Genomic DNA, 9961 nt, shown 5'->3' with positions numbered 1-9961 from the left:
CATGGCAACGGACCGGTAACCCATGGCAACGGACAGTTAACCCATAACAACGCATGTAAACGCATGGCAACGGACAGTTAACGCATGGCAACGGACAGTTAACGCATGGCAACGGACAGTTAACCCATAACAACACATGTAAACGCATGGCAACGGACAGTTGACGCATGGCAACGGACAGTTAACCCATGGCAACGGTCAGGTAACCCATGGCAACGGACCGGTTACCATGGCAACGGACCGGTAACCCATGGCAACGGACCGGTTACCATGGCAACGGACAGTTAACCCATGGCAACGGACAGTTAACCCATAACAACGCATGTAAACGCATGGCAACGGACAGTTAACGCATGGCAACGGTCAGGTAACCCATGGCAACGGACCGGTTACCATGGCAACGGACCGGTTACCATGGCAACGGACCGGTTACCATGGCAACGGACAGTTAACGCATGGCAACGGACAGTTAACCCATGGCAACGGACAGTTAACCCATAACAACGCATGTAAACGCATGGCAACGGACAGTTAACGCATGGCAACGGTCAGGTAACCCATGGCAACGGACCGGTTACCATGGCAACGGACCGGTTACCATGGCAACGGACCGGTTACCATGGCAACGGACCGGTAACCCATGGCAACGGACCGGTTACCCATGGCAACGGACAGTTAACCCATAACAACGCATGTAAACGCATGGCAACGGACAGTTAACCCATAACAACGCATGTAAACGCATGGCAACGGACAGTTAACGCATGGCAACGGACAGTTAACCCATGGCAACGGTCATATAACGCATGGCAACGGACAGTTAACCCATGGCAACGGTCAGGTAACCCATGGCAACGGACCGGTTACCATGGCAACGGACCGGTTACCATGGCAACGGTCATATAACCCATGGCAACGGACAGTTAACCCATAACAACGCATGTAAACCCATGGCAACGGACAGTTAACCCATAACAACGCATGTAAACGCATGGCAACGGACAGTTAACGCATGGCAACGGACAGTTAACCCATGGCAACGGACAGTTAACCCATGGCAACGGTCAGGTAACCCATGGCAACGGACCGGTTACCATGGCAACGGACCGGTTACCATGGCAACGGACCGGTAACCCATGGCAACGGACAGTTAACCCATAACAACACATGTAAACGCATGGCAGCGGACAGTTAACGCATGGCAACGGACAGTTAACCCATGGCAACGGACAGTTAACCCATAACAACGCATGTAAACATATGGCAACGGACAGTTAACCCATAACAACGCATGTAAACGCATGGCAAACGGACAGTTAACCCATAACAACGCATGTAAACGCATGGCAACGGACAGTTAACGCATGGCAACGGACAGTTAACCCATGGCAACGGACAGTTAACCCATAACAACGCATGTAAACGCATGGCAAACGGACAGTTAACCCATAACAACGCATGTAAACGCATGGCAACGGACAGTTAACGCATGGCAACGGACAGTTAACCCATGGCAACGGACAGTTAACCCATAACAACGCATGTAAATGCATGGCAACGGACAGTTAACCCATAACAACGCATGTAAACGCATGGCAACGGACAGTTAACGCATGGCAACGGACAGTTAACCCATGGCAACGGTCATATAACCCATGGCAACGGACAGTTAACCCATAACAACGCATGTAAACGCATGGCAACGGACAGTTAACCCATAACAACGCATGTAAACGCATGGCAACGGACAGTTAACGCATGGCAACGGACAGTTAACCCATGGCAACGGTCATATAACGCATGGCAACGGACAGTTAACCCATGGCAACGGTCAGGTAACCCATGGCAACGGACCGGTTACCATGGCAACGGACCAGTTACCATGGCAACGGACCGGTAACCCATGGCAACGGACCGGTTACCATGGCAACGGACCGGTAACCCATGGCAACGGACAGTTAACCCATAACAACGCATGTAAACGCATGGCAACGGACAGTTAACGCATGGCAACGGACAGTTAACCCATGGCAACGGACAGTTAACCCATAACAACGCATGTAAACGCATGGCAACGGACAGTTAACCCATAACAACACATGTAAACGCATGGCAAACGGACAGTTAACCCATAACAACACATGTAAACGCATGGCAACGGACAGTTAACCCATAACAACACATGTAAACGCATGGCAACGGACAGTTAACCCATAACCACGCATGTAAACGCATGGCAACGGACAGTTAACCCATAACAACGCATGTAAACGCATGGCAACGGACAGTTAACGCATGGCAACGGACAGTTAACCCATGGCAACGGTCATATAACCCATGGCAACGGACAGTTAACCCATAACAACGCATGTAAACGCATGGCAACGGACAGTTAACCCATAACAAGGCATGTAAACGCATGGCAACGGACAGTTAACGCATGGCAACGGACAGTTAACCCATGGCAACGGTCATATAACGCATGGCAACGGACAGTTAACCCATGGCAACGGTCAGGTAACCCATGGCAACGGACCGGTTACCATGGCAACGGACCAGTTACCATGGCAACGGACCGGTAACCCATGGCAACGGACCGGTTACCATGGCAACGGACCGGTAACCCATGGCAACGGACAGTTAACCCATAACAACACATGTAAACGCATGGCAACGGACAGTTAACCCATAACAACGCATGTAAACGCATGGCAAACGGACAGTTAACCCATAACAACGCATGTAAACGCATGGCAACGGACAGTTAACCCATAACAACGCATGTAAACGCATGGCAACGGACAGTTAACCCATAACAACGCATGTAAACGCATGGCAACGAACAGTTAACCCATAACAACACATGTAAACGCATGGCAACGGACAGTTGACGCATGGCAACGGACAGTTAACCCATGGCAACGGTCAGGTAACCCATGGCAACGGACCGGTTACCATGGCAACGGACCGGTCACCATGGCAACGGACCGGTAACCCATGGCAACGGACAGTTAACCCATAACAACGCATGTAAACGCATGGCAACGGACAGTTAACCCATAACAACGGTCATATAACCCATGGCAAACGGACAGTTAACCCATAACAACACATGTAAACGCATGGCAAACGGACAGTTAACCCATAACAACACATGTAAACGCATGGCAACGGACAGTTAACCCATAACAACACATGTAAACGCATGGCAACGGACAGTTAACCCATGGCAACGGTCATATAACCCATGGCAACGGACAGTTAACGCATGGCAACGGACAGTTAACCCATGGCAACGGTCAGGTAACCCATGGCAACGGACCGGTTACCATGGCAACGGACCGGTTACCATGGCAACGGACCAGTAACCCATGGCAACGGACCGGTTACCATGGCAACGGACCGGTAACCCATGGCAACGGACAGTTAACCCATAACAACGCATATAAACGCATGGCAACGGACAGTTAACCCATAACAACGCATGTAAACGCATGGCAACGGACAGTTAACGCATGGCAACGGACAGTTAATCCATGGCAACGGTCATATAACCCACGGCAACGGACAGTTAACCCATAACAATGCATGTAAACGCATGGCAACGGACAGTTAACCCATAACAACGCATGTAAACGCATGGCAACGGACAGTTAACGCATGGCAACGGACAGTTAACCCATGGCAACGGACAGTTAACCCATAACAACGCATGTAAACGCATGGCAACGGACAGTTAACGCATGGCAACGGTCAGGTAACCCATGGCAACGGACCGGTTACCATGGCAACGGACCGGTTACCATGGCAACGGACCGGTTACCATGGCAACGGACCGGTAACCCATGGCAACGGACCGGTTACCATGGCAACGGACCGGTAACCCATGGCAACGGACAGTTAACCCATAACAACGCATGTAAACGCATGGCAACGGACAGTTAACGCATGGCAACGGACAGTTAACCCATGGCAACGGACAGTTAACCCATGGCAACGGTCAGGTAACCCATGGCAACGGACCGGTTACCATGGCAACGGACCGGTTACCATGGCAACGGACCGGTAACCCATGGCAACGGACAGTTAACCCATAACAACACATGTAAACGCATGGCAGCGGACAGTTAACGCATGGCAACGGACAGTTAACCCATGGCAACGGACAGTTAACCCATAACAACGCATGTAAACATATGGCAACGGACAGTTAACCCATAACAACGCATGTAAACGCATGGCAAACGGACAGTTAACCCATAACAACGCATGTAAACGCATGGCAACGGACAGTTAACGCATGGCAACGGACAGTTAACCCATGGCAACGGACAGTTAACCCATAACAACGCATGTAAACGCATGGCAAACGGACAGTTAACCCATAACAACGCATGTAAACGCATGGCAACGGACAGTTAACGCATGGCAACGGACAGTTAACCCATGGCAACGGACAGTTAACCCATAACAACGCATGTAAATGCATGGCAACGGACAGTTAACCCATAACAACACATGTAAACGCATGGCAACGGACAGTTGACGCATGGCAACGGACAGTTAACCCATGGCAACGGTCAGGTAACCCATGGCAACGGACCGGTTACCATGGCAACGGACCGGTAACCCATGGCAACGGACCGGTTACCATGGCAACGGACCGGTAACCCATGGCAACGGACAGTTAACCCATAACAACGCATGTAAACGCATGGCAACGGACAGTTAACGCATGGCAACGGACAGTTAACCCATGGCAACGGACAGTTAACCCATGGCAACGGTCAGGTAACCCATGGCAACGGACCGGTTACCATGGCAACGGACCGGTTACCATGGCAACGGACCGGTAACCCATGGCAACGGACAGTTAACCCATAACAACACATGTAAACGCATGGCAGCGGACAGTTAACGCATGGCAACGGACAGTTAACCCATGGCAACGGACAGTTAACCCATAACAACGCATGTAAACATATGGCAACGGACAGTTAACCCATAACAACGCATGTAAACGCATGGCAAACGGACAGTTAACCCATAACAACGCATGTAAACGCATGGCAACGGACAGTTAACGCATGGCAACGGACAGTTAACCCATGGCAACGGACAGTTAACCCATAACAACGCATGTAAACGCATGGCAAACGGACAGTTAACCCATAACAACGCATGTAAACGCATGGCAACGGACAGTTAACCCATGGCAACGGTCAGGTAACCCATGGCAACGGACCGGTTACCATGGCAACGGACCGGTTACCATGGCAACGGACCGGTAACCCATGGCAACGGACCGGTTACCATGGCAACGGACCGGTAACCCATGGCAACGGACAGTTAATCCATGGCAACGGTCATATAACCCACGGCAACGGACAGTTAACCCATAACAATGCATGTGAACGCATGGCAAACGGACAGTTAACCCATAACAACGCATGTGAACGCATGGCAAACGGACAGTTAACCCATAACAACGCATGTAAACGCATGGCAACGGACAGTTAACCCATAACAACGCATGTAAACGCATGGCAACGAACAGTTAACCCATAACAACACATGTAAACGCATGGCAACGGACAGTTGACGCATGGCAACGGACAGTTAACCCATGGCAACGGTCAGGTAACCCATGGCAACGGACCGGTTACCATGGCAACGGACCGGTTACCATGGCAACGGACCGGTAACCCATGGCAACGGACAGTTAACCCATAACAACGCATGTAAACGCATGGCAACGGACAGTTAACCCATAACAACGGTCATATAACCCATGGCAACGGACAGTTAACCCATAACAACACATGTAAACGCATGGCAAACGGACAGTTAACCCATAACAACACATGTAAACGCATGGCAACGGACAGTTAACCCATGGCAACGGTCATATAACCCATGGCAACGGACAGTTAACCCATAACAACACATGTAAACGCATGGCAACGGACAGTTAACCCATGGCAACGGTCATATAACCCATGGCAACGGACAGTTAACGCATGGCAACGGACAGTTAACCCATGGCAACGGTCAGGTAACCCATGGCAACGGACCGGTTACCATGGCAACGGACCGGTTACCATGGCAACGGACCAGTAACCCATGGCAACGGACCGGTTACCATGGCAACGGACCGGTAACCCATGGCAACGGACAGTTAACCCATAACAACGCATATAAACGCATGGCAACGGACAGTTAACCCATAACAACGCATGTAAACGCATGGCAACGGACAGTTAACGCATGGCAACGGACAGTTAATCCATGGCAACGGTCATATAACCCACGGCAACGGACAGTTAACCCATAACAATGCATGTAAACGCATGGCAACGGACAGTTAACCCATAACAACGCATGTAAACGCATGGCAACGGACAGTTAACGCATGGCAACGGACAGTTAACCCATAACAACGCATGTAAACGCATGGCAACGGACAGTTAACCCATAACAACACATGTAAACGCATGGCAACGGACAGTTAACGCATGGCAACGGACAGTTAACCCATGGCAACGGTCAGGTAACCCATGGCAACGGACCGGTTACCATGGCAACGGACCGGTTACCATGGCAACGGACTGGTTACCATGGCAACGGACCGGTAACCCATGGCAACGGACCGGTTACCATGGCAACGGACCGGTTACCATGGCAACGGACCGGTAACCCATGGCAACGAACAGTTAACCCATAACAACGCATGTAAACGCATGGCAACGGACAGTTAACCCATAACAATGGTCATATAACCCATGGCAACGGACAGTTAACCCATAACAACGCATGTAAACGCATGGCAACGGACAGTTAACCCATAACAACGCATGTAAACGCATGGCAACGGACAGATAACCCGTGGCAACGGACAGTTAACCCATAACAACGCATGTAAACGCATGGCAACGGACAGTTAACCCATGGCAACGGACAGTTAACCCATGGCAACGGACAGTTAACCCATAACAACACATGTAAACGCATGGCAACGGACAGTTAACGCATGGCAACGGACAGTTAACCCATGGCAACGGTCAGGTAACCCATGGCAACGGACCGGTTACCATGGCAACGGACCGGTAACCCATGGCAACGGACAGTTAACCCATAACAACGCATGTAAACGCATGGCAACGGACAGTTAACCCATAACAACGGTCATATAACCCATGGCAACGGACAGTTAACCCATAACAACGCATGTAAACGCATGGCAACGGACAGTTAACCCATAACAACGCATGTAAACGCATGGCAACGGACAGATAACCCGTGGCAACGGACAGTTAACCCATAACAACGCATGTAAACGCATGGCAACGGACAGTTAACGCATGGCAACGGACAGTTAACCCATGGCAACGGACAGTTAACCCATAACAACACATGTAAACGCATGGCAGCGGACAGTTAACGCATGGCAACGGACAGTTAACCCATGGCAACGGACAGTTAACCCATAACAACACATGTAAACGCATGGCAACGGACAGTTAACACATGGCAACGGACAGTTAACCCATGGCAACGGTCAGGTAACCCATGGCAACGGACCGGTTACCATGGCAACGGACAGTTAACCCATGGCAACGGACAGTTAACCCATAACAACGCATGTAAACGCATGGCAACGGACAGTTAACCCATAACAACACATGTAAACGCATGGCAACGGACAGTTAACGCATGGCAACGGACAGTTAACCCATGGCAACGGTCAGGTAACCCATGGCAACGGACCGGTTACCATGGCAACGGACCGGTAACCCATGGCAACGGACCGGTTACCATGGCAACGGACCGGTAACCCATGGCAACGGACAGTTAACCCATAACAACGCATGTAAACGCATGGCAACGGACAGTTAACGCAACGCAACGGACAGTTAACCCATGGCAACGGACAGTTAACCCATGGCAACGGTCAGGTAACCCATGGCAACGGACCGGTTACCATGGCAACGGACCGGTTACCATGGCAACGGACCGGTAACCCATGGCAACGGACAGTTAACCCATAACAACGCATGTAAACGCATGGCAACGGACAGTTAACGCATGGCAACGGACAGTTAACCCATGGCAACGGTCAGGTAACCCATGGCAACGGACTGGTTACCATGGCAACGGACCGGTTACCATGGCAACGGACCGGTAACCCATGGCAACGGACAGTTAACCCATAACAACGCATGTAAACGCATGGCAACGGACAGTTAACCCATAACAACACATGTAAACGCATGGCAACGGACAGTTGACGCATGGCAACGGACAGTTAACCCATGGCAACGGTCAGGTAACCCATGGCAACGGACCGGTTACCATGGCAACGGACCGGTTACCATGGCAACGGACCGGTAACCCATGGCAACGGACCGGTTACCATGGCAACGGACCGGTAACACATGGCAACGGACAGTTAACCCATAACAACGCATGTAAACGCATGGCAACGGACAGTTAACCCATGGCAACGCATGTAAACGCATGGCAACGGACAGATAACCCGTGGCAACGGACAGTTAACCCATAACAACGCATGTAAACGCATGGCAACGGACAGTTAACGCATGGCAACGGACAGTTAACCCATGGCAACGGACAGTTAACCCATAACAACACATGTAAACGCATGGCAACGGACAGTTAACGCATGGCAACGGACAGTTAACCCATGGCAACGGTCAGGTAACCCATGGCAACGGACCGGTTACCATGGCAACGGACCGGTAACCCATGGCAACGGACAGTTAACCCATAACAACGCATGTAAACGCATGGCAACGGACAGTTAACCCATAACAACGGTCATATAACCCATGGCAACGGACAGTTAACCCATAACAACGCATGTAAACGCATGGCAACGGACAGTTAACCCATAACAACGCATGTAAACGCATGGCAACGGACAGTTAACGCATGGCAACGGACAGTTAACCCATGGCAACGGACAGTTAACCCATAACAACGCATGTAAACGCATGGCAACGGACAGTTAACCCATAACAACGCATGTAAACGCATGGCAAACGGACAGTTAACCCATAACCACGCATGTAAACGCATGGCAACGGACAGTTAACCCATAACAACGCATGTAAACGCATGGCAACGGACAGTTAACGCATGGCAACGGACAGTTAACCCATGGCAACGGTCATATAACGCATGGCAACGGACAGTTAACCCATGGCAACGGTCAGGTAACCCATGGCAACGGACCGGTTACCATGGCAACGGACCAGTTACCATGGCAACGGACCGGTAACCCATGGCAACGGACCGGTTACCATGGCAACGGACCGGTAACCCATGGCAACGGACAGTTAACCCATAACAACACATGTAAACGCATGGCAACGGACAGTTAACCCATAACAACGCATGTAAACGCATGGCAAACGGACAGTTAACCCATAACAACGCATGTAAACGCATGGCAACGGACAGTTAACCCATAACAACGCATGTAAACGCATGGCAACGGACAGTTAACCCATAACAACGCATGTAAACGCATGGCAACGAACAGTTAACCCATAACAACACATGTAAACGCATGGCAACGGACAGTTGACGCATGGCAACGGAGAGTTAACCCATGGCAACGGTCAGGTAACCCATGGCAACGGACCGGTTACCATGGCAACGGACCGGTTACCATGGCAACGGACCGGTAACCCATGGCAACGGACAGTTAACCCATAACAACGCATGTAAACGCATGGCAACGGACAGTTAACCCATAACAACGGTCATATAACCCATGGCAACGGACAGTTAACCCATAACAACACATGTAAACGCATGGCAAACGGACAGTTAACCCATAACAACACATGTAAACGCATGGCAAACGGACAGTTAACCCATAACAACACATGTAAACGCATGGCAACGGACAGTTAACCCATAACAACACATGTAA

Source organism: Aulonocara sp. 'chitande type north' Nkhata Bay, linkage group LG7, assembly GCF_057382095.1.
Source record: "Aulonocara sp. 'chitande type north' Nkhata Bay isolate Kocher_YH1m ecotype deep benthic linkage group LG7, A_spYH_male_GT1.1, whole genome shotgun sequence".
Taxonomy (NCBI): domain Eukaryota; kingdom Metazoa; phylum Chordata; class Actinopteri; order Cichliformes; family Cichlidae; genus Aulonocara; species Aulonocara sp. 'chitande type north' Nkhata Bay.
Note: the sequence above shows the minus strand (reverse complement) of the source record.